This window comes from Callospermophilus lateralis, chromosome 15, assembly GCF_048772815.1.
Source record: "Callospermophilus lateralis isolate mCalLat2 chromosome 15, mCalLat2.hap1, whole genome shotgun sequence".
NCBI classification, from domain to species: domain Eukaryota; kingdom Metazoa; phylum Chordata; class Mammalia; order Rodentia; family Sciuridae; genus Callospermophilus; species Callospermophilus lateralis.
In genome coordinates, this window is record NC_135319.1 from 63,138,830 (window position 1) to 63,145,637 (window position 6,808).

Consider the following 6,808-nt stretch of genomic DNA (forward strand, 5'->3'; position numbering starts at 1 on the left):
GGCTCTTTCAGCAGCCTTCAGTCTGCGCCCTCCTCCTTTGGCCCTGCTGGGCGCTGCTTCCGTCGCCTGGCAACCGCCAGGGGCGCAGGAACTCTTTGCAGGTTCTCTCCGCTAGATGACAGCAGAAGTCCAGCAGACGGATCGCAGAGCCGGGTTCTCTGCGGACTTACAGTCCTGGAAGAGGGAGCCCTTCCTGGCCAGAGAGAAATCTGTCCAGAAGAAGGAACTAGAATCGCATATCTTTTCCACCCCGGATTCCTACGGTGAGAAACCCTTTTATGGCAGGACGGGAAGGGAATTACACTGAAAATCACACACCTACCCGCTACCCCCTTTTGTGAATCTTCTATAAATATAGTATTGAGGGAGAAACATATTAGAAATAATGCTCATTCAGCTCCTTAAATTTTAACGTTGAGAATAGTTTTTAAACTTCAAAAATTGCATCATGTTATTAAAAGTGAACTGCATTTTTGTTGCTAGAAAAAGTGGTTCCAGAAGGGAGATTAAGAATAAGAAAACAGAATAGTGGAAAATGTGAGGAATAGGGAGAGAAAGAGTTAAAAATGGAGAAATAGGTGTTCTAGAGGATGAGAAAATAAGATGGAATGGAATGAGAATAGCCATGGAGAAAATTTTTTTTTTTTTTTTTTTTTTTTTTTTTTTTGCCATTATCAACACCACTTTTTGTGACACTTTTTAGAATGTTTTTGTTTTTTTCAGAAGTGACATGCCTCTTCCCTTTCTCTAGAACAGTGCTGTCCAATCGAATTTTCTGTGATGTTGGAAATATTCCATATATGTACTGTTCAATGTAGTAACCACAGGCTATTTGTGGCTGTTGTGTACTAGAAATGTGTCTTGTGTAACCGAGGAGCTGAATTTTTATTTTAATTAATTATTTCAAAGTTTAAAAATCACAGATGATTAATAGATATTGTATTGGACAATAGGACTCTAAATTATAAAAATTTGCTCCTGCTAAACCCAGTGTTTTCCTGACTCCACAAGTCTGACATCTGGATTATTTCAATTTTTTGGTTTGGGGATATAAGTTAAAATCTGTTAAGAGTTTTTTGATTCTAGTACACTTAAATTCTAGCCAGTTCCTCTCTTTCCAAGTGAATCACTTAGGCAGATAAGTTTTCAGATACCTGAACTTGCCTCATTCTCTGACAATATCTTGATTTTTCTAATGTTTTGAAGTCAGTGATAAATGTAACTCTGTGTTATTAATGTTCTCAAACATATTTTTATATCATTGAGTGATGGACTACCATGAGAGATATGCATATTAAAATAGGAATGTTTTTCTCTTGTTTGATCATGTATCCCTTTGCCTAAAATGGCACATAGAACAAATTAGATGTAAGTGAAATAATTTTTTGTTAAACTCTTTGGATTTAATTCTAATAAACCTAGTTTATTTTAATTGAGTTTCTTTCTATAAAATTTCTATTGAACATTTCTTTGGAGACTATTTTAGATTTCAGCTTAGAATTTATAATGCCATTCTCAATCAGTGTTGTTATTCCAGAATTTATTGATATTGGCAGAAGAGTCTGTTTATTGAAGCAATTTCAGGGTTGAGTAATAAGGAGATAATATTTCAGGGCCATTTGAATTTCTTTGCTTTATTTTCAAATTTTAGCTCTAATTTTTTTAAAGTTAATTTTTCTTTTTCTTTCTTATTATAGCCAAGCAAAAAGATTGTATTATTGTTGATAGGTGTTTGTAGAAATCTCATAATGCAGAATTTCAATTATTCTAATAATTGAGATCTAATAATAAAGTCTAAAATATAATTTTAAAGGAGAATGAAATTTATTCACATATGTCATACAGATGCCATTTTAACATGGGGACCAAGTCTTAAATTAAGATAGTTTAATATGACATCATCTCAGAAGCAGAGGTTTCCAAATTAGATCATATGATACCAGCAGCTGTTTGTGTTTGGGATTAAAAGATTTCAATGTGTTTGGAAAATTAGCCAGGATATTGGATCAAGATGTCAGAGCGAGAACAAGCCTTTCCCCACTTCTCCCCTTTTTCCCAAATCTCTAAAAATTGCATATAAGTCAGATGTTTACATAGACTTATGTGTATACATGCATACACTTTGATTTTGAGAAACATGAAGTGGTGTTTCAATGGATCAGACTTCTATAAAATAATATTTTGATCTTGGTGTAAGCAAAGATTTCCTAAACTGAATAGAAAAATCCCTGATGATAAAGGAAAGGCTTAATAAATCATACCTTATTAAAACTGAGAATTTCTCTTAATAAAAATACAATTTTAGAAGAGTAAAATGGCAAGCTGCTCAATATGTACATGTATAAACATATATATGTATGATTTTATGTGTGGTATATATAAATTCTAGAATTTGTATTCAAAATATATAAAGAATCCATGGGCAACCCAACAAAAAATTGGTCAAAGACTTGATATCTGCTATAGTTTGGATCTGTAATGTTTCCAAAGGCACATTTATTAAAGACCTGGTCCAAAGCCTGTGTTGCTGTTGTGAGATGGTGGAACCTTTAAGAGGTGAGACCAAGTGGGAAGAAGTTAGGTCATTGCAGGGTGTGCTCTTGTAGGGGATATTGGGACTGTGCCCCTTCCTATCTTTCTCTTTGCTTCCTGGCTACTGTGAGATGTAGCTTTCTCTGCCAGATGCTCCTGTCATTATGTACTGCCTTGCCACAAGCCCAATGGCTGTGGGACCAAGTAACCATAAACTCTAACCTACAAAACTGTGAGCTAAAATAAGCCTTTTCTTCTTAAAAGTTGACTATCTCAGGTAAGTGGTTAATAGGAACAGAAAGGTGGATAGCACAATATCCAAATGACTAATAAACACGTAAGAGCAGCTTGCTATCATTATTAATCAGGAAAATTCAAATGAAGACAACATTAAGTTAAAATTACATGACTTTCTGAGTAGTTCAAATTTTTAAAGACTTTTTTTTTTTGGTACCTGGGATTGAACCCAGGGGCGCTTAAACATTGAGCTACATACCCAGCCCATTTTTATATTTTATTTAGAGACAGGATCTTACTGAGTTGCTTAGTACCTCACTAAATTGCTGAGTCTGGCTTTGAACTGAAGATCCTCCTGCCTTAGCCTCTTGGGTGGTTGGGATTGTAGGAGTGCACCACTGGGCCCAGCCAAGACTGACAGTGCCAAGTTTCAGTCAGGATATATGGTTATTGATTTTTCATTTGCTGTCAATGGTAGTGTAAATTGATGTGACCATCTACTGTTGGACTTTATATAACAAAGCTAAATATATGCGTATCTTATGACCAGTAAAGTATACGTTTTTATGTATAAATATTTACCAAAATGCTTGTATGAGAATATTGATGACACAGAATTATTTAAAGAGCTCCAAACTGAAATCAGTACAATTATCCATCAACAGCAAAATGTGTATTTATTATGGTATACCCATGCAATAGAATAATAGAATAATATATTGAATAGAATAATATATTGAAAATAAAATGAATGAAGTACTGCCACATGCTGGTTTGGGCTAATCTAACAAATATAATGCTGATCTAAAGAAGCAAGATACAAAAAGAACATATTGTATGATTTCATTTAAATAATGTTCAAAAAAAGGCTGTCCTAACTGCTAATAACTGCTTTGTTATTAGCAGTTAGGACAGTGGTTATGTTTGAGAGTTCTAAGAAGGAGTGCAATGGAGGTTTCTGAGCTGGTAATAATATGTCATGTCTTGAGATGGATTAGGATTACATGGCATTCTCACTTTGTAAAAAGTCATTGAGGTAAATATACATTTGACTTGTGCATTACTCTGTATTCATATTTATGCTTCAAAACAGTTTACTTTAGGGGCTGGAGTTGTGGCTCAGTGGTAGAGCACTTGCCTAGCACATGTGAGGCACTGGGTTTGATCCTCAGCACCACATAAAAATCAATAAATAAAATAAAAGTATTGTGTTATCTACAACTAAAAAAAATAGAATTTTACTTTAAAAGGGAATATGTTTTTCCCAATTTAATCTCATTGAAAATTAAGCTTGATGATATCAAATATCGATGACATAGAAAAATGAGTATACTGCTTGTGGGAATATAAGTTAGTAGAGCCTTTTTGGAGGACAATATTTCAGTATCTATTAAAATTTAATAGGCATATACCTCTTTTCTCAGGATTTAACTTCCTGGTATCCATTCCAGAAGTGCAGAATGGGCAAATAAAAGCATTTGAAAGAACTTAAGTGTCAATCACTAGCAGAATGGATGTAAAAACTGTGTTTCATTCACTATGGAATACTGTGCAGCAATAAGATTGAATTGAATTGAATTGAATTATTTAATTTATTTCATTAAATACAATTCAATAAGATTGAATTGTATTTAATGAAATAAAACATCTCCAAGATAATTATGAAAAAATTGTAGAATAATACAGAGAGCGTAGTATCATTTATATTATAAATAAGAAGGTGCATTTTGACTCTTTTAAGTTAGCATCCAATAAGAAGTTAAATAAAGCGAGTATTGTTTTGTATTTGGATTTTTAAAAAAGAATCAAGGAAAACTTCATTAGAAATCCTACTCTGGTAGCAAAAGAACAACATTTAAAATATCTCACTCAATACAATAATTACAAATTGAGGGTCCTCCCTGCTTTTTCAAAAGATAAGCTATAAATATTTGTTGAGTCATTTTCAACAACTGAAATATTTTTAATTGAAGTTTTTTTTACTTTGTAATTATGTATTTATAGGAAATAATTCAGAGTGATCTTGTGTACTATTGAAGCAAACACCTTGCAAAACTACTGTACCATATTACAACCAGAACATTGGCATTGGTACATTCTACTCATCATCACAATTCCTCAGTTTTACTTGTATGTGTGTGTTTATTTGGTTATTCTAATGCTTGTGTAGTTTCATGTACTTACTATCCTAATAGAGATATACTGCAGTTCTATCTCAACAAAGATCCCTCCTGTTGTCCTTTCAAAACCACACCTGCCTTTCTTCTGCACTCCTCCCCATGATGCAGTTTTAACTATCACTAATATAATTTATTTTATGTTTATTTTAATAAATTTATTTAATTTTAAATGATTTTAATTTAATTATTAAAATAATAAAATAAATTATATTAAATTTAAAATGATTATTTTGATGATTAAAATCTATTTATAAATTTATAAAAATTTCTCACGATCTTCCAGGCTGGTTATTATTTTAATTACTTTGACTTTTTATCCTTGAGTAAGGCTAGAGCAGGTCTTCTTTGTTCCAGATTGGGAGTATTATTTTAATTACTTTGTCTTTTTATCCTTGAGTAAGGCTAGAGCAGGTCTTCTTTGTTCCAGATTGGGAGATAGGAGTAATTTTTATTGTTGTTTTAATCAAGGAAGAAGTATTTATAACTCAGTTTGCTTTAGAAATTGTAATCCCAACTTCTAAAATATGAATTTCATCCCAGCCCTTTTTTATTTGACACAGGATCTTGCTAAATTGCTGTAATTCCAGAACTTCATCCTAGTTAGGGTTAGATATGAATGGTGAGTTTGTTCTTTTGGTGGGGGGGGTTTACCAGGGATTGAACTCAGGGGCACTTGGCCACTGATCCATATCCCCATCCCTATTTTGTATTTTTATTTTAGAGACAGGGTCTCACTGAGTTGCTTAGTGCCTTGCCATAGGCTGAGGCTGGCTTTGAACTTGCAATCCTCCTGTCTGAGCTTCCCCAGCCACTGGGATTACAAGCGCACGCCACCACATCTGGCAGTTTGTTCTCTTTTGCTATACAATAAATTACTCAAAAGTTAGTGGCTTCAAACAACAAACATTTTTCATAATCTGTTGGGTCAGTTGGTGTACTTTCTGGATTGGACTGGCTTGGCAGGACTGGGTGGTCTAAAATGGCCTTACACTGGTGATTGGCAAGCTGGTTGATCTTGGTGTAGAGTTGGAAGACCTCAGTTGGAATGGCCAAATTAGCTAAAATATAACAATTTATTAAAATTTTTGGTTATGTTGAATTGACAAAAATTAGCTGATAATTGTTCCCTTTAGACTGACTTCTTTGTCCTTTCAATGGCACCCTTTAAATTTTGAAAGCATCCTACCTATCATGTTTTTTTCCCCACTTTGAACACTTTTTCTTTAATAATCAATATAGTTTTACAAAATATATTTAAATTATAATGATGCCAACTTAAAACAAAATTAATTTGTAATGTAGTTTAATTTTATTGGTGAGGTTCTTTCTTTTTTAAAAAACATTTTTAGTTGCAAGTGGATTTAATAACTTTATTTTATTTATTTCTTTTCTAAGTAGTGCTGAGAATCAAACTCATTTCCTCACATATGCTAGGCAAGCGCTCTACCACTGAGCCACGACCCCAGCTTTGGTGAGGTAATTATGTCTATAATCCATTAATTAGTCCTTTATATTTCATCAGGGCTTTGGCAAAGCCTTTAATAAATTGTTAGATTATAGCTAATTGGCCATTCCAACAGAGGTCTTCCACCTCTACACTAAGATCAACTAGCTTGCCAATATGGTTCATATTTTGAAAAATACATAGATAATACTCATACAGGAATTGTATAGTAACTGTATATCTTCAGTTTATTTTTATTATGACTGACTGTAGTGCTGAATCCTAATTTTTAAAAGACTTTGGTTAAATATGAGCAATTTTAACAGCCACATCTTAATAATTGAAGTTCCAAAATACATTTAAGAATTTGAGAAAAATACTTATATTTATTTGCAACATATATAATTAAGAATTA